Source organism: Pelobates fuscus, chromosome 5, assembly GCF_036172605.1.
Source record: "Pelobates fuscus isolate aPelFus1 chromosome 5, aPelFus1.pri, whole genome shotgun sequence".
NCBI lineage: Eukaryota > Metazoa > Chordata > Amphibia > Anura > Pelobatidae > Pelobates > Pelobates fuscus.
In genome coordinates this window covers 199,928,356-199,948,795 of record NC_086321.1, presented here as the reverse complement: position 1 = coordinate 199,948,795, position 20,440 = coordinate 199,928,356, and the positions used below count along the sequence as shown (strand labels likewise).

General features: G+C 43.7%; 1 protein-coding gene across 1 annotated transcript in view; it reads right to left on the bottom strand.

Moving 5' to 3' along the window:
• LOC134612740 (glutathione S-transferase theta-1-like) overlaps positions 1-20,440 on the bottom strand; it is a 53,599-nt gene that overhangs the window by 6,716 nt on the left and 26,443 nt on the right. The window lies entirely within an intron of this gene.

The following is a 20,440-nucleotide window of genomic DNA, read 5'->3' as shown; positions in this document are numbered from 1 at the left end:
AGCTTGATGATCTCAGCCAATCCGCACTGACACAGGAAAACCTATATTTTATATTGGAAAAAGCAATATATATATATATATATATATATTTATCAATCATCTAGGGTGGCAAGACATAGCCTTACATATTACATGGGACAATATATGGCGCAATGACTTATGGGGCTGGCATAGGTTTTTTTTCCAGGGCTGCTTTGGAATCCCCAGTCCGGCCCTGCATGTGACCCTCTATAGACCTCAATGCTGTACTCTCGCACTGTCACGGTAATATACCCCAACACGCAGGAATAGTTCACAGTCAAGAGACAAGAAACAGTGTTCGTCTTACCGGACCTTAGAATGGCCGGACTAGGACGAGAGAAAGACAGAGTCAGAACAAGCCGAGGTCAAGGGAACTGAGAGACAGCGTAACGTAGAACAAGCCGAGGACTGGTACACAGAGGACAAAACAGCGGATAAGCAAGCAAGGATAAGGAGAGAGCGGAGTCAGGAACAAAGCCAAGGTCAAGCACCAAAAAACCAACTGAACGATACAAGCACTAAAGGGAACTGGACAGAAACCACGATAGGGCAAAGAGCAAGGGAAACAGGTGAGTATAAATACCCTTAAGGTTCACTTTGATTGGCCCCTGTCATATCCACGCCCCCAAAACGTGAGTGTATGGGGAATGTGGCCTGACAGGGGCCAATGGGAGACTGATTCTAATTTAGTCTCCCACTGTCCCTTTAAGAGCGCGCCCGAGACGCGCGGCGCACTCTTAGTGTCGGGCGGGACATGTGACCGCTTCTCGCGGTCACTGCCCGCCTGACTGATCCCATCGTTGGCTGAGCCGCGCGCGGCTCGTGCAGGAGCAGGACCGCGCGCGGCGAGAAGGGAGGACCCCGGCCGGCCCCTGGAGAGGGTAAGTACCGCTACAGTACCCCCCCCTGAAGACACGCCCACCGGGCGGGGAGGAGCAGGCCTGGCAGGAAAACGAGCGTGGAAAGAACGCACAAGGCGAGGAGCGTGAACAGCGTCAGCGGAAATCCAACTGCGTTCCTCAGGCCCATAGCCCTTCCAATGTACCAGATATTGGAGGCGACCCCGAAGCAAGCGAGAGTCAATTACAGCCGCCACTTCAAACTCCTCATGGCCCTCCACCGAAACCGGAGGAGGAGGGGGGACATGCCGAGTAAAACGGTTGCACAGGAGGGGTTTTAACAAGGAGGTATGAAACACGTTAGGAATGCGTAAATTTTTTGGAAGATCCAATGCATACGAGACAGGATTAACCACATGCAAGATACGAAAAGGACCAATAAAACGAGGGGCCAACTTCATAGAAGGCACACGAAGACGAATATTGCGAGTAGAAAGCCAAACCCGGTCTCCCACAGCATAGGATGGAGCCGCCCTGCGATGCTTGTCAGCGTGAACCTTCTGGCGAGCAGCTGAGGCCACCAAAGAACACTGAACCTGCTCCCAAGTATTACGTAGACTAGCCAAATGTTCGTCCAGAGCTGGCATGCCCTGTAAGGAGAATGCAGCTGGAAGAACCACGGGATGCCGGCCATAAACAACGTAAAAAGGGCTGTTCCCAGAGGATTCATGAGCAGCATTATTACGAGCAAACTCAGCCCAAGGAAGCAGGTCAGCCCAATTGTTCTGATGGTGGGACACGAAACAGCGAAGATACTGCTCCAGAGATTGGTTGGCACGTTCAGCAGCTCCATTACACTGGGGGTGGTAGGCTGAAGAAAACGAGAGGGAGATACCCATCTCTGCACAAAACGCTCTCCAGAATCTGGAAATAAACTGGCTACCCCTATCGGACACGATCGAAGTGGGAATACCATGCAACCGAAACACCTCCCCGGCAAAGATAGAGGCAAGTTCCTTGGATGATGGCAATTTGAGAAGAGACACAAAATGAGCCATCTTAGAAAAACGATCCACAATCATCAGGATGACAGTTTTACCATTAGAGGGAGGTAATTCAACAATAAAATCCATGGATATATTGGACCATGGCCTCTCGGGTATGGGCAACGGATGCAACAACCCACAAGGAACTCTGTGGGAGGACTTCATACTGGCACAAGTGCTACAGGCATTAACGTAATCGGTGACGTCCTTGCGCAAGGAAGCCCACCAGAAATATCTAGAAACTGCTGAGACTGTCTTAGAAATACCAGGGTGTCCAGCAGTTCTAGTGTCATGATATAATGACAAGATGTCTCGTCTCTCTGGTATATCAACGAATAACTTATCAGCAGGCCTCTCCTCAGGAGCCAAGTTTTGTTTAGCCTGAATAGTTTGTAAGAGAGAAGACGAAATAGAAAGAACAGTAGTCGCTATTATTCTGTCAGGCGGAATGACAGGGGTAACATCGACCTCGAGTTTGTCAGTAGTCTCGAATTGTCTGGACAGAGCGTCAGCTTTAGTATTACGATCACCCGGTCTGTAAGTGATTATGTAATTAAAACGAGACAAAAAGAGAGACCACCTGGCCTGCCTAGAAGACAATCTTTTTGCTTCACTAAGGTATGAGAGGTTTTTGTGATCCGTTAAAATGAGGATAGGATCCCTGGTACCCTCCAGCAGATGTCTCCATTCCTTGAGCGCCAAAATGATAGCAAGGAGTTCACGATTGCCTACATCATAATTCCTCTCTGCTTTGGACATCTGTCTGGAAAAGAAGCCACAAGGGTGTAACTGTCAGGGTACCTGAGGCCTCTACCTCTAAGGGAGGTAGAGACTTAGTAATTTATCCGTCCAAACGAGCTGTTTCCTTCGTTCCTCGCGGTTCATCCAGTCACTTAAACACCGACCGCGAGGAATCCACGTCCTTTTCTAGCGGGACGCTCAATACGTGACGTCATGGCGCTATCACGAGCAACCTGCCACTCAAGTGTCCGATATCCAATCGGTACTTGTCTGAGGCGTGTCCTTCATCCGGAGCCAGGGTATTTAAGCTTACTTCTCACTTCAGCTCATTGCCCTGTCGTGGTTCTAGCTTGTCTAGTCACTCAGTGCTCTGGTATTCTAGTTTGCTCTATTTGGTTTTGACTCGGCTTGTTGTACTACCCTGCTTCTCTGTTATCCCTTGACCCGGCTTGTCTCTCGCTTATCTGTCTTCTCGTTCCCTCGACCTCGGCTTGTCTCTGACTATTCTCTATTACTCTCGGTACGTTAGTCCGGCCATTCTAAGGCCCGGTATACGTACCTTTCCACTCTTTGTACCCTGCGTGTTGGATCCCTGTCCCGATCCTGACATTACGACAGGGCCAATGGATCCTGCAGGTACAAACAGTCAGCTTGGTTCTTCGGATCCCAGGTTTGACGCCATGGAGCATAGGATGGATCAGATGGCTTTGGCACTACAGGCACTTTTGTCTCGTGCTAGTAATCCACCTGAGGAGACACGTACTCCTTCTATTTCTCCTGCAGTCTCAGGTCTAGAGGTAGCCACTGTAGGTGCTTCTTCCCGTATTACCCCACCAGTACGTTATGGCGGGTCACCGGAGAAGTGTCGTGGTTTTCTGAACCAGATTAGCATCCATTTCGAATTACAACCCCGCTCTTATCCTACAGATAGAGCGAAGGTTGGATTTGTTATTACTTTACTCATTGAGAAAGCTCTGAGATGGGCCAATCCTTTATGGGAGAATGATAATCCACTAGTCTATAATTATAATGCCTTTGTAGCTGCGTTTAGAAGAACTTTTGACCCTCCTGGTAGAAAGGTCAATGCAGCTAGATTACTGTTGCGCCTTAGACAGGACAATCGAACACTTGTGGATTATGCACTAGAGTTCAGGTCCTTGGCGGCAGAAGTTAAGTGGAACGAACAGGCTTATATAGATGTGTTTCTGAATGGGTTATCAGATGTAATTCTTGACGAGGTCGCTACTAGAGAACTCCCTGAAAATTTGGAGGATTTAATTTCTTTTATATCTCGTATTGATGAACGCCTAAGAGAGAGGCAGAACACTCGAGATAGGACCCGTAGACCCTCCTTTAAACTAGCGCCTACCTTTCAAAATTCTGAGTTCGAAGACTTACGTATTTCTGAACCTATGCAGATAGGCAGTACTCATCTCACAGAGAGGGAGAGACAGTACAGGAGAAGGGAGGGTTTATGTATGTATTGTGGAGTCAGAGGTCATTTACGCCTAAATTGTCCCAATCGTTCGGGAAACGCTCGCACCTAAGTTTCTCTAGAGGACAGTCCTTGGGTGTTTCTACTTTGTCCTCTATTCACAACTACAAAGAGCTCAGGCTTCTGTTACCCGTTTCTTTAAAGTGGGAGAAGGGAGTAGTTAAGACTATGGCACTAATCGATTCTGGAGCTGCTGAGAGCTTTATAGATCAGGGTTTTGCTGCCAAGCATGCTATTCCATCCCAGTTAAAAGAGACACCACTGGCTGTTGAGGCCATCGATGGTAGACCGTTACTTGAGCCTGTTATTTTCCATGAGACCATGCCGATTAACTTAACTGTTGGCATCCTACATAGAGAGGACATATCCTTACTGCTCATTTCTTCTCCGTCTATTCCCATAGTCCTGGGGTACTCCTGGTTGAGGAGACATAACCCTATTATTAATTGGGAGTCAGGGGAGATAGTTTCGTGGGGACAGAATTGTCAAGAAAAATGCTTGCGGAAGGTCTCACCTCTCGGATTAACCAACACATCGGCTAACTCTGACAATCCTACAGAGACACAAATTCCGTCTCAGTATCTAGATTTAAAGGCAGTATTTGACAAAAAGAAAGCCGATACCTTACCCCCACACAGGTCCTTTGATTGCAAAATTAACCTACTCCCTGGTACCATGCCCCCCAGAGGTCATGTATACCCGTTATCTATGAAAGAGAACTCAGTTCTAGAGGAGTATATTCACGAAAATTTAGACAAGGGATTCATTAGGAGGTCCTCCTCCCCTGCCGGGGCTGGATTTTTTTTTGTTAAAAAGAAGGATGGTTCTTTGAGACCTTGTATTGATTATCGAGGCCTAAATAAGATAACCATTAAAAATGCCTACCCGATTCCCTTGATCACCGAACTCTTCGATCGTTTGAAGGGCTCTACAATTTTCACCAAGTTAGACCTCAGAGGGGCATATAACTTGGTGAGAATCCAGCAGGGACATGAGTGGAAGACGGCATTCAATACTCGATGTGGCCACTATGAATATACTGTTATGCCTTTTGGGTTATGCAATGCACCAGCTGTATTCCAGGATCTGATAAATGAGGTTCTTAGGGAATTTCAGCAAGATTGCGTCATTGTATACCTAGATGATATACTCATACATTCTAGTGAGATTGAGACTCATCACAAGCAAGTCAGGAGGGTTTTGCACAAGCTTCTCCAGCATGGCTTGTACTGCAAGTTGGAGAAATGTAGCTTTGATCAAACCCAGGTAACCTTTCTCGGCTATGTGATCTCTGGGGAAGGATTTAAGATGGATCCGGATAAGCTCCAGTCCATTCTAGAGTGGCCTTTACCCAAAGGTCTTAAAGCCGTACAGAGATTTATTGGTTTTTCTAATTATTATAGGCGCTTTATTAAGGGCTATTCTTCAATTATCGCACCTATCACTAATATGACCAAACAGGGGGCTGATACTAAGAATTGGACTACTGAAGCTCTTCTTGCGTTCAAGACTCTCAAGGAGCTTTTCGCTTCCGCTCCAATTTTAGTTCACCCCGACACTTCCCTGCCTTTTCTACTTGAGGTAGACGCATCAGAGACTGGTTTAGGTGCTGTCCTATCTCAGAGGTTGGGTGTTGATAAACCATTACATCCATGTGGATTTTTCTCTAAAAAATTGTCCGGTACTGAGAGCAGATATGACATTGGTGACAGAGAGTTACTAGCGGTTATCAAGGCTTTGAAAGAGTGGAGACATTTATTGGAAGGTACATTACATCCTGTTACCATTCTTACAGACCACAAAAATTTGTCTTATATCGGAGAGGCCAAGCGTTTGTCCTCCAGGCAGGCTCGTTGGTCGTTGTTTCTTACCCATTTCAATTACGTTCTGACTTACAGACCTGGCTCAAGGAATTCTAAAGCCGATGCGCTATCTCGCCAATATGAGCCTTCTGCTTCAGTCGAACCACTTTTGTCCTCCATTGTACCTAAATGCAATATTATTGCTAATACCAGTCTCAAAATTCATTCTCCGCTACTTGACCAGATCTTGAAGTCACAACATCTAGCTCCCGGAAACACTCCTGAGGGAAGAAACTTTGTTCCCCCTGAACTTCAACTGGAGCTCTTACAATGTTTTCACGAAAGTAAAGTAGCTGGCCATCCTGGTATTCGCAAGACATACTCTCTGATATCCAAGGATTTCTGGTGGCCTTCACTACGAAAGGATATTGAGGAGTTCGTCGCAGCTTGTGAGACTTGTGCCAAGACTAAACAACCTCATGCATCTCCATGTGGTCTGTTACACCCCTTGGACATTCCTGAGAAACCTTGGTCCTGTTTGTCCATAGACTTTATCGTTGATTTGCCTGCTTCCAAGAGACAGACTGTTATTCTCACGGTGGTGGATAGATTTACTAAGATGGCCCATTTCGTGCCATTACCTAAACTTCCGACTTCTCCTGAATTGGCGGAAATTTTTGCGAGAGAGGTTTTTCGCCTACATGGGATTCCTTCGGAGATTGTTTCTGATAGAGGTTCTCAATTTGTCTCACGTTTCTGGAGATCCTTTTGTTCTCAAATGGGTATCAAATTGAACTTCTCCTCTGCCTATCACCCTCAGTCTAACGGAGCTGCTGAACGTACCAATCAAAAGATCGAACAGTATCTACGTTGCTTTGTTTCCGAACACCAGGACGATTGGGTCGGTCTGATTCCTTGGGCGGAGTTCGCACACAATAACCTTGTTTGTGATTCAACTCGCTCTAGCCCTTTCTTCATGAACTATGGCTTTCATCCTTCGATTTTTCCTTCGGTTTCCTCTTCTCAGGGGATACCGTCGGTTGATGATCATGTCGCCAACCTGAAGAAATTATGGGATCAGACTCGGCAAATTCTGTTACATAATTCCTCGTTGTTCAAGAAACACGCTGACAAGCATAGAAGAGCGGCTCCTGTCTTTGTTCCTGGGGATAGGGTATGGTTGAGTACTAAGAATATTCGCCTAAAAGTTCCATCTATGAAATTTGCTCCTCGCTACATAGGTCCTTACAGGGTCCTCACTCGTATCAACCCGGTTGCGTATCGCCTTGCTCTGCCACCTGCCTTACGCATTCCTAACTCTTTTCATGTCTCCCTGTTGAAACCTCTTATTTGCAACAAGTTCTCCTCTAAGGTTTCCTCACCTCGCCCTGTCCAGGTGGAGGGTCGGGAAGAGTACGAGGTCAGCTCCATCATTGATTCCAGAATTTCAAGGGGAAAATTGCAATATCTGGTCAACTGGAGGGGATATGGTCCTGAGGAGAGGAGTTGGGTACCTCAGGAGGACGTTCATGCTTCTCGCCTTCGCAGAGCATTTCACCTCCGCTTTCCATCTCGTCCCGGTTCCTTCCGCCCGGTGGGCGTATCTGAGAGGGGGGGTACTGTCAGGGTACCTGAGGCCTCTACCTCTAAGGGAGGTAGAGACTTAGTAATTTATCCGTCCAAACGAGCTGTTTCCTTCGTTCCTCGCGGTTCATCCAGTCACTTAAACACCGACCGCGAGGAATCCACGTCCTTTTCTAGCGGGACGCTCAATACGTGACGTCATGGCGCTATCACGAGCAACCTGCCACTCAAGTGTCCGATATCCAATCGGTACTTGTCTGAGGCGTGTCCTTCATCCGGAGCCAGGGTATTTAAGCTTACTTCTCACTTCAGCTCATTGCCCTGTCGTGGTTCTAGCTTGTCTAGTCACTCAGTGCTCTGGTATTCTAGTTTGCTCTATTTGGTTTTGACTCGGCTTGTTGTACTACCCTGCTTCTCTGTTATCCCTTGACCCGGCTTGTCTCTCGCTTATCTGTCTTCTCGTTCCCTCGACCTCGGCTTGTCTCTGACTATTCTCTATTACTCTCGGTACGTTAGTCCGGCCATTCTAAGGCCCGGTATACGTACCTTTCCACTCTTTGTACCCTGCGTGTTGGATCCCTGTCCCGATCCTGACAGTAACAGCTTTTCAGGTGAATCTCTTTGAGACAAGATAGCACCTACCCCTATCTCAGAAGCATCAACCTCAAGAATAAAGGGCAGTGAAGGGACAGGATGCTGTAAAACAGGAGCAGAGGCAAATGTAGCTTTCAAGAATTCAAAGGCCTCGAGTGCTTCTGGTTTCCAGACATGAGTATTACCATCCTTCTTGGTCATTCTGGTTATAGGCGCTACAATGGCAGAAAATCCTTTAATAAAACGCCTATAATAATTAGAGAACCCCAGAAAACGCTGAATGGCTTTCAAACCCTGGGGCAGAGGCCATTCCATAATGGCAGACAGTTTCTTGGGATCCATACGAAAACCCTTGGCAGAGATTATATAACCCAAGAATTGGACTTCAGATTGATCAAATGAACATTTTTCGAGTTTGCAATAGAGACCGTTAACCAGAAGAGTTCTCAACACTAATTTAACATGCATGTGATGAGTCTGTAAATCATTAGAATAAATTAATATGTCGTCCAAGTATACTATAACGAATGTATGTATAAATTGACGTAGGACATCATTAATAAATTCTTGAAAAACTGCTGGGGCGTTACAAAGACCAAAGGGCATCACAGTGTACTCGTAGTGGCCACTCCTGGTATTGAAAGCAGTCTTCCACTCATGATCCTTTTTGATACGTATGAGGTTGTAAGCACCCCTAAGGTCCAATTTAGTAAAAACTGTGGCCTGTTTAAGCCTATCAAAAAGTTCTGTGATCAAAGGTATGGGGTACGCATTTTTGACGGTGATTTTATTAAGGCCCCTATAGTCAATACAAGGCCTTAATTCGCCATCTTTCTTAGACACAAAGAAGAACCCAGCCCCTGCCGGGGAAGAGGATCTTCTTATAAATCCCTTCTCTAGAGATTCCTTGATATATTCCTCCATAACCAGATTCTCCTGAGGAGATAAAGGATATATTCTCCCTTTGGGAGGCATCGTACCAGGTAATAAATTAATTGCACAATCGTAAGGCCTGTGAGGTGGCAATCTTTCAGCCTCCCTTTTATCAAAAACAGATTTAAGAGACAGGTACTGAGAGGGTATGACCGTAGGCACGGGAGGAATATGAGTAGAATTCAAAGGGGTGACTTTAACAACACAAGACTCTTGGCAAGAATCACTCCAAGAAACTATTTGTCCTGACTCCCAATCAATGGTGGGATTATGAGTACGTAACCAAGGATACCCTAACACGAGGTGAGAGGAAGGAGAAGTAATGATCTGAAACCGAATGGTCTCAGAGTGTAACACCCCTGTAGACATATGTAGGGGAACAGTCTCATGTGTGATAATTGGAGAGCATAATGGTCTACCATCTATGGCCTCAACGGCCAAGGGTGTCTCCTTCTCTCTGGTGGGTATGTTATTCTCCTTGACAAAACTGGAATCAATAAAGTTTTCGGCCGCTCCGGAATCAACCAGGGCTAGTATATTCCCTGCTATGCAGTCACTATCAAGGTGCAGGGAAACGGGAAGAAGTAACTTATTAAGAGGCAAATGTGAGGACTGTGATGTCACACCCAAGGCCAGTCCTCTATACGGTCTTAGGTGCGATAGTTTCCCGGACGCACGGGACATTCTTGTCTCATATGACCCCTCCTACCACAATAAAGACAAAGTCCCTCCTTTCTCCTATAAAGCTTTTCAGCGTCGGTAAGTTTAGCAACCCCTAACTGCATAGGTTCCTCCTCAGAACCTTTAGATCCCTCGGGAGTCTCAGCTCTAGGGGAGTTAAAGGGAACAAAATGTCTATTTCTGGACCTGGTATATAACCTGTCACGGATCCTGTTATCTATATCGATAAGATAGTCAATCAGGTCCTCCAGGGGTACAGGGAGGTCCTTAGCTGCTACCTCATCTAAGATAGTATCAGACAGACCTTCCATAAAGGCAGTAGTAAGGCCATTATTAGTCCAATCTACCTGTGAGGCAAGGGTCCGGAACTGAATAGCATAATCGGCTACAGATTTAGATCCTTGCTTTATTCTCATTAATGCCCTGGCGGCATTTTTTGACCTTTTAGTCGTGTCAAATGTTCTACGGAACGCTGTGAGGAAGCTATTGAAGTCGTGTACCATAGGCCCATTAGCCTCCCAAATAGGATTTGCCCATTCTAGTGCCTTATCCGTAAGCTGGTGCATAAGAAAACCCACCTTAGATCTGTCAGTGGGAAATGAACGTGGGTACATTTCGAAGTGGAATTCCACTTGATTAAGGAATCCCCTACATGTCTTAGCGTCCCCTCCATACCTAGGTGGCGGGGTTAGATGTGCAGAAGCATTAGACATATTAGCTGTGTCCGGTATAGGGTTTACAGGAGGCGTAGGTACAGGTACCGGAACAGATCTGGATAACAGTGTCTGGATGGCTTGAGCCATTTGATCCATACGGTGATCCTGTTCTGCGAATCTAGCCTCATGAGTGGCCATCTGTTGACCTAAACCTGCGGGGTCCATGGCCCTATCGTAATGTCACGGTAATATACCCCAACACGCAGGAATAGTTCACAGTCAAGAGACAAGAAACAGTGTTCGTCTTACCGGACCTTAGAATGGCCGGACTAGGACGAGAGAAAGACAGAGTCAGAACAAGCCGAGGTCAAGGGAACTGAGAGACAGCGTAACGTAGAACAAGCCGAGGACTGGTACACAGAGGACAAAACAGCGGATAAGCAAGCAAGGATAAGGAGAGAGCGGAGTCAGGAACAAAGCCAAGGTCAAGCACCAAAAAACCAACTGAACGATACAAGCACTAAAGGGAACTGGACAGAAACCACGATAGGGCAAAGAGCAAGGGAAACAGGTGAGTATAAATACCCTTAAGGTTCACTTTGATTGGCCCCTGTCATATCCACGCCCCCAAAACGTGAGTGTATGGGGAATGTGGCCTGACAGGGGCCAATGGGAGACTGATTCTAATTTAGTCTCCCACTGTCCCTTTAAGAGCGCGCCCGAGACGCGCGGCGCGCTCTTAGTGTCGGGCGGGACATGTGACCGCTTCTCGCGGTCACTGCCCGCCTGACTGATCCCATCGTTGGCTGAGCCGCGCGCGGCTCGTGCAGGAGCAGGACCGCGCGCGGCGAGAAGGGAGGACCCCGGCCGGCCCCTGGAGAGGGTAAGTACCGCTACACGCACATGCTGATGAGGATCCACAGAAGGTTTGTAAATTCTGCAAAATCCCCAGACAGTGCTGCTTTAACAAGGTACACTCTATTGTCCAAAAACATATTGCAAAAATTAAATAAATCAATATTTAGTAAATACAACTCCAATGAGCACAATGCAGATTTCTTGTATACAGCTTTTACAAGTCCTACACCACAAATTTCAATGCTTTCATTAAGCTGAAATTAGAAATGGGGGAAGGTAAGTGTTCACAAGCACAGAGCACCTGCCACTTCTGTTAGCCCTTGGAGCCAACGTAAGCAGAAGAATATCTCCCTGGAATTTTTATTGATGGCTTGGGAGATGTTTTTCTCCAGTTATAAAAGAACTGATTCCTACTGAAATTGGCACTTTTATGCACTATCAAAAAAATGTATGGAGTGGTCCTTGAACAAATACATGCCAGATGCCTTAAGCTGACCTAGATGGGCTCTAAACGCACAAGCCCACTTACCCTATAGGGCACATATCCATATAAAACAGATATTTCAGTATTAAAATCAGTGGGTACCTAGACACCTTTTTCTTAAACTATTATTATTATTATTATTATTATAAAAATATTTCTAGGCAAGGGACCTTCAATGTTTTAAATATTTGCATAAGGCCATGCAACGTTTAGACCCAACTCCATTGGGTGGCTAAGTAAACTTTCCATTAACCAAGCTGCAGGAAAAGGGATAGGAGATCCATCTTCAAAAATAGAAAAAGATTATTTGCACCATAACCTGAAGACTAAAATGTAATGATTATTGGTAAGAAACATGCCTTTTTGATGTTACAGATTTGACATCACAAACAGTTTTGAGATATGTGTTAATATAAAAAAGAACATTGTGATAATACAATCTGATTCATGGAAATCTCTCTGTTTGGGCACTCTGTTGATTCTTTCCACTTTTGCTAAAAATGACAACTACACAGACAGACATTGACAATCAGACCCATTCTGTTATGTAACAGTGAAATTGGCTTGCTGACTAACCAGCACTATATTTTTAGATACACATTGTTCTAGTCAATGTATTCTTTTTTTTGGATACACTACTCCCAAATTTAAAAAAAAAAAAATAATTCTGAATATAAATCAACCTTACACATATTTAACTGTATTATAAAGATAGTTAAAAAAAAAAAAAGTAAAAATGCATTAAAAAAAAAAGATAATCACCTCGTTTGATGCAACTCTCATGGTCTGCAAGAAACGGGTGAGATTTCTCAGTGCTCCAGCTATTTCTAGCGCATCTCCCATAAGCATCTCTGCAGCAGAGGTTTACAGGATAAATAGTTCTGCTATCAGGTTTTTAATGAAAGCTATATAGCATGCACCATTACTAACCATGATAAGCTTGGATTCTTTAGTCATTAGTCATTTATCATCATTATTGTCATTTATTTTCATGAACGACAACCTAAGTATATAACTGCTGTAAGATAGTATTCCCAATGGCACGGGATAGAAGTGAGGATTCTTCTCTGACAACAACAATAACCTATGCATATACAGTTTGCAAGAAATATAAGTGCTTATGATGTTGGATGAATCTACAGTATATATATATATATATATATATATATATATATATATATATATATATATAGTTTTAGCCAAGGCCGGACTGGGGATCCAAAGCAGCCCTGAAAAAAAAAAAAATCTATGCCAGCCCTATAGGTCATTGTACCATGTATTGTGTGTACATATACTGCACACACTCTGAAAGGACCAATCTATTGAATTAGAAACAGAAATATACCAAATATAAGAAAGACAGACAGACTCATTGATATACATATGCTCTTTGACATAAAAACACAAGCTCACTGATACACAAAAATAGGCTCACTGACAGACAATCTCATTGACACACACAGACAAACACATTTAGTGCAGACAATCTCTGACATGGTGAAAAATAAGGGTGTATACAATATAAAAAATGCAAACAAGTGTGGTAGCTAAAGTGCTACAGACCACCTGAGTGGGAAACCCCTCACACCACTCAATATAACATAAATGAATACATACAATAGATGGTACGTCACACTTCTGGATATATAAACATGGAGCCAATTATATGTGGCTCTCACTGTTATCGCCTTGGGACGTTTTTGGAAGGATGTCCCTCTCCTAGCTGGATCACTGGTCCCACTTGCTTTTCAGACGGTTCCCAGGTGAACGGAATAAATGTTCCCAGCTTTTCAGGTAAATAGAGCCTGTACAATGTGATGTTTTTCTCCCTCCATCTTCCTCAAGCAGTAAACTCTGACATGCACAAGCTTAATACAGACAAGCTAACACACACATGCTTCCAGCAGACAAGCCCACTGACACACACATTCTTACTACAGACAAGCTCACAGCCACACACACATACAAGCTCACTCACAAGCAGGCACACACACAAGCTCACTCACGAGCAGACACACACACACACATACAAGCTCACTCACTACCAGACACACACACACACACACACACAAGCTGACTCAGAAGCAGGCACACACACACAAACATGTTCACTCACTGTTCACTCACTAGCAGGCACACAAGCTCACTCACTAGCAGGCACACACATGAACAAGCTCACTCACAAGCAGCCACACACATAAAAGCTCACTCACTAGCAGTGACACACACACACACACAAACAAACACACACACAGAAACATGTGACGGCAGATAACAACCATTCAGCCCATCTAGTCTGCCCAATTTTCTAAATACTTTCATTAGTCCCTGGCCTTATCTTATAGTTAGGATATCCTTATGCCTACCCCACACATGCTTAAACTCCTTTACTGTGTTAGCCTCTACCACTTCAGCTGGAAGGCTATTTTATGCATCCGCTACCCTCACAGTAAATTAATACTACCTGATTTTATTATTAAACCTTTGCCCCTCTATTTTAAGACTATGTCCTCTTGTTGTGGTAGATTTTCTTCTTTTAACCCCTTAAGGACCAAACTTCTGGAATAAAAGGGAATTCTGACATGTCACACATGTCATGTGTCCTTAAGGGGTTAAATATAGTCTCCTCCTTTACTGTGTTGATTCCACACAGGTTCCCTTACTAGCAGCCACACACACACACACACACACACCTCATGCACTAGCAGCCACGCAGCCACCCACAAACACACACACACACACACACACACAACTCACTGACTAGCAGCCACCCACAAACACACAAGTTCACTCACTATCAGGCACACACACATGCATAGACCTCACTAGCAGCCACATACACAAAACTCACTGACTAGCAGCCACCCACACAAACACAAGTTCACTCACTATCAGGCGCACACACACACCTCACTCGCTAGCAGCCACACACACACATACACACTAGTTGACTCACTTTCAGGCACACACACACACACACACACACACACAATATCACTCACTAGCAGTCACACACACACACAGCCATGTCTTAATCCTATAGAATACATACCATCTCTCCCTACATATAGCTATATATCGCACACCAATATTATATACTTTTATTTTTATTTATTTTTCACTATTTGTGTTTTGTTTTCATCTACACACCTCATACCACTAACATGAATCCAAATATAACCATACTGTTATTCTTAATAACCCTTTTCTCACTTCAATTTTGTTCACATCACTACCACCATAAGCACACACCTCAAACTGGTGCTTGTGGAAAGTTATATAAAATAGCCCTCCTACTCCCCCCTCACAAAATTATAAAGCATCCCATTCACTATATGGACAAACAAAAATTCCTATTCCTTATGTTACTTGCCCTTTCAAATGATGTGGAGTCTAATTCTAGTCCTAATCTCCCCACCAAAAAAGGCCTCTCTTTTGTGCACTTTAACATCCATAGCTTGCTACCTAAACTGGATGCACTACAAACTTGGTGTTCCCATTACAAACCAAAAATCTTTGTGCTCTCGGAATCATGGTTAACAACTAAAATACCAGATTCCACCATTGCAATACAGGGTTATTCATGTTTTAGAAATGACAGAGCAAATAGAGGAGGAGGCATTATTTATGCTGACAAGTCCATAAAATTTACTCCTTTTAAAAAAAAAAAAACATTAACTCCCCTTCTACCTTTGATTTCATTTCTGGCACAACTGAGATGCCTTTCAGTAAAACTATCATTATTGCTGGAATCTATCACCCACCTAGCTCTCTGGTGCACTCCCTTTCTGACATAGCCCAACTTAGCGAAAAAAAAAAAGGGAACTGTTTTTGGAGATTTTTATATTGATTGGCTGAATCCTAAAAATAATAAATCATGTACACTGTTTTAAGACTTTGCAGCTAACACAATTAATTTCCTTCCCAACTCGCAGTAATATTAAAAGCAAGAACCGTACCTTGCTATATTGGATTCCCTCCTGTTGTCCTGACAGAATCCAGGAGGCAGGCGTTTTCCCTAACAGTTTCAGTGACCACTGTCTAGAGTAGTGCATACGCAAAACAAAGGCCACTAAATCCTCTCCCAAGATTATAATCACCGGGTCTTTCAAAAAATGTAATCTTGAATCCGTTTTAAATGATCTCAAGAACATACCATGGCACAGATTAGGTCTAATACCAGATCTAGACTCTGCAATTGCATTTTTCTTGCATGTTTGAAATTTGCATGCCCCTCTGCGTAAAATGCGACTAAAAGGGACACACCTGCCCTGGGTTACAGCTGACCTCATTCAAATGTGCCAGTTTAGAGATTCACTTTGTTCAAAGTTCAAGTGTACTGGCTCTATGAACGATCACTGTACTTACAGACAATGGCAAAATGCATGCACAAAACAAACAAAAATGGTAAAGGCCTAATTTTTCGGGGAAAATTGGAACAACAACCTATCAAACCCAAGAAACTTCTGGAAAATCATAAATAGCATACAAACCCCCCTAATCAACTCCCAACCCTCCACTGTCAAAATGGACAACCAAACACTGCAAAACCCCCTAGATGTAGCAAATGCCTTTAAAAATTATTTTGTTGGTTGTGCTACCACCCTGGTTGCTATAACAAATTACACTTATTTTCAGACCACAAATAAAGATCAGGCCCTGCGAATCTTCAAAATCCTCTTAAAAAGAAATTCAGTTTTAGACCTGTGCCTGTTAAAAATGAAAAACCAGTGTGGACCAGATAAAATCCCACCAATGTTGAAGCTCAGTGCGCCAGCAATTGCTAATCCTGTCACTACCCTTATCAATGAATCCCTGGTGTCAGGATACATACCCAAGCTTTGGAAGACTGAAAAAGTTGTAAATATCCATAAAAGTGGTGACAATACTTTAGTATCTAAATATCGCCCGATATCATTGCTCCTAGTATTGTCAAAAATCTTGGAAAAATGCGTCCACACGCAACTATTTGAATATTATCAATGATCAAATTACCTGACCCCTGATCGACTGCCCTCTTAAAAGTTTGCAATTACATCCAATTTGGCATGGAACAAGGATACTTAACTGGAGCTATTTCCTTGATTTTGCCAAGGTCTTTGACACAGTAGATCATGGCATTCTTTTGTAAAAACTTAAAGGGACACTATAGTCACCCAGACCACTTCAGCTCAATGAAGTGGTCTGGGTGCCAGGTCCCTCAGCTTTTAACCCTTCAGATGCAAACATAGCAGTTTCAGAGAAACTGCTATGTTTACATAGCAGGGTTAATCCAACCTCTAGTGGCTGTCTTCCGGACAGCCACTAAAGGCGCATCTGCGACGCTGGAGGCATATTATGCCTCCATCGCGCAGAGCATCCATAGGAAAGCATTGAAAAAAAGCTTTCCTATGGACACTTTGAATACGCATTCGGCTCCGCTGACATTGGACGGGGGAGCTGACGTCGGCAGGGGAGGAGAGGTCACTAGTGCCGAGGGAGCCCGGCGCTGGATTAAGGTAAGTGTCTGAAGGGATTTTAACCCCTTCAGCGCCACAGGAGGGGGACCCTGAGGGTGGGGGCAACCTTTAGGGCAATATAGTGTCAGGAAAATTGCTTTGTTTTCCTGACACTATAGTGATCCTTTAAAAACTGCGGCATTGGTGATCGTCCGCTAACCTGGTTTTGATCGTATGTCGTCCATTTCTGATAGCGCTTCCCTCCCTCTTCCAGTCATGTGTGTTGTTCCCCAAGGCTCCATAGTCGGCCCCCTGCTTTTCACACTATTTGTAAATGATCTGCCTAACGTTTGCAAATCCTCAACTGTACACATGTATGCAGACGACACTGTAATCTACGCTAGTAAACCTAAACTACCGCAGCTTGAGGCTGTGCTCAAAAACCAATTCACAGAGGTAGAAAAGTGGATAGCAGATAACAAACTCTTCCTAAACACTGACAAAACTGTTTCAATGATCTTTGGAACTGTACCTAAATTACGTAAACTACAAAATCAAAACCTGTGTATCAGAACAAAATATATATATATATATATATATATATATATATATATATATATATATATATACACACACACAGTTGCAAGAAACAGTATGTGAACCCTTTGGAATGATATGGATATCTGCACAAATTGGTCATAAAATGTGATCTGCTCATCATCTAAGTCACAACAATAGACAATCACAGTCTGCTTAAACTAATAACACACAAAGAATGAAATGTTGCCATGTTTTTATTGAACACACTATGTAAACATTCACAGTGCAGGTGGAAAAAGTATGTGAACCCCTAGACTAATGACATCTACAAGAGCTAATTGGAGTGAGATGTCAGCTAACTGGAGTCCAATCAATGAGATGAGATTGGAAGTGTTGGTTACAGCTGCCCTGCCCTATAAAAAACACACACCAGTTCTGGGTTTGCTATCACAAGAAGCATTGCCTGATGTGAATGATGCGTCGCACAAAAGAGCTCTCAGAAGACCTACGATTAAGAATTGTTGACTTGCATAAAGCTGGAAAGGGTTATAAAAGTATCTCCAAAAGCCTTGCTGTCCATCAGTCCACAGTAAGACAAATTGTCTATAAATGGAGAAAGTTCAGCACTGCTGCTACTCTCCCTAGGACTATGACTGCAAGAGCACAGCGCAGACTGCTCAATGAGGTGAAGAAGAACCTAGAGTGTCAGCTAAAGATTTACAAAAGTCACTGTCAAATGCTAACATCCCTGTTAGCGAATCTACAATACGTAAAACACTTAACAAGAATGGATTTCATGGGAGGATACCACAGAGGAAGCCACTGCTGTCCAAACAAAACATTGCTGCACGTTTACAGTTTGCACAAGAGCACCTGGATGTTCCACAGCAGTACTGGCAAAATATTCTGTGGACAGATGAAACCAAAGTGGATTTTTTTGGAAGAAACACACAACACTGTGTGTGGCGAAAAAGAGGCACAGCACACCAACATCAAAACCTCATCCCAACTGTGAAGTATGGTGGTGGGGGCATCATGGTTTGGGGCTGCTTTGCTGCGTCAGGGCCTGGATGGATTGTTATCATCGAAGGAAAAACGAATTCCCAAGTTTATCAAGACATTTTGCAGGAGAACTTAAGGCCATCTGTCTGCCAGTTGAAGCTCAACAGAAGATTAATGTTGCAACAGGACAATGACCCAAAGCATAGAAGTAGATCAACAACAGAATGGCTTAAACAAAAGAAAATACGCCTTCTGAAGTGGCCCTGTCAGAGTCCTGACCTCAACCCGATTGAGATGCTGTGGCATGACCTCAAGAAAGCGATTCACACCAGACATCCCAAGAATATTGCTGAACTGAAACAGTTTTGTAAAGAGGAACGGTCAAGAATTACTCCTGACCGTTGTGCACGTCTGATCTGCCACTACAGGAAACGTTTGGTTGAAGTTATTGCTGCCAAATGAGGTTCAACCAGTTATTAAATCCAAGAGTTCACATACTTTTTCCACCTGCACTGTGAATGTTTACATGGTGTGTTCAATAAAAACATGGCAACATTTCATTCTTTGTGTGTTATTAGTTTAAGCAGACTGTGATTGTCTATTGTTGTGACTTAGATGATGATCAGATCACATTTTATGACCAATTTGTGCAGAAATCCATATCATTCCAAAGGGTTCACATACTTTTTCTTGCAACTGTATATATATATATATATATATATATATATATATATATATATATAGTTTGTATATTGTTTTTTTGTAATATTGTATCCTATTAACCATGCAATGTAACAATGCAATGTTTTGTGGACCCAGGACATACTTGAAAACGAGATAAATCTCAATGTATCCATCCTGGTAAAATATTTTATAAATGAATAAGCTTACCTGGCACTGGTGGGTGAATTTGCAATTTTGTGACCTCTTCCTCCCAGAGAGGTCAGCAACTTGCGTGTGGGGGGCGGAGCTTGTGCGCTTGCATTCGGAGGCAAGGCATGCGGCCAAAATTTTGGTAAATAGTTCCCTCCGGCCATGGGCAGACTAGTTGCGGCCGCACCAGCCCCCACCTCCCCCCTCTTTCCTCCCCTCGGACTGACAAGCTGGCACAGTCCGAGGGGAAATTCATTTAACTTACAGTAGCCTTATGATTTAAGCTGCCTGCCTGGCCCCAGGTGCCGTGGCCCACCAGGAAAGTACCCAGTATCCCGGTGGGCCAGTCAGGCCCTGGTTTTAGCATGATGTTCATTATATGTACAAGCTAACTTAAAGGGACACTCTGGACACCAATACAACTTTTTTTTTTTTTTTTAGATGTTGGCTTTATTAACATTCTGCATTTTTTTTGCATGCTCAACTCTTTATAGTTTTTGCGAAGAAAAAAACGAAATGTTTAGCAGAATGCTGCACCATAACCCTGCCTCCTTAGCTCCATCCCCTTGCACCAGAAATAATTAATTTTCAAAGGTATGCACTCAGTACCAACAGCACTGAGTGAACTGCTTTCAATTCACAACCAGGATGAACAAACTTTAAACAGGTAGTGAAAGCTATGCTCAGATCCTTCAGTAATGTCAGTGACTGAGCTGTGTGCATACATTTGAAAAGGAAGTCTTTTTCAGGAGTTAAGGGGCGTCTCTTAAGAGGCAGGCATATGGTGCTGCATTCTGAAAAACATTATTTTTTTCATATAAAAACCATAAAGCTTTGAGCATGCAAAATATTA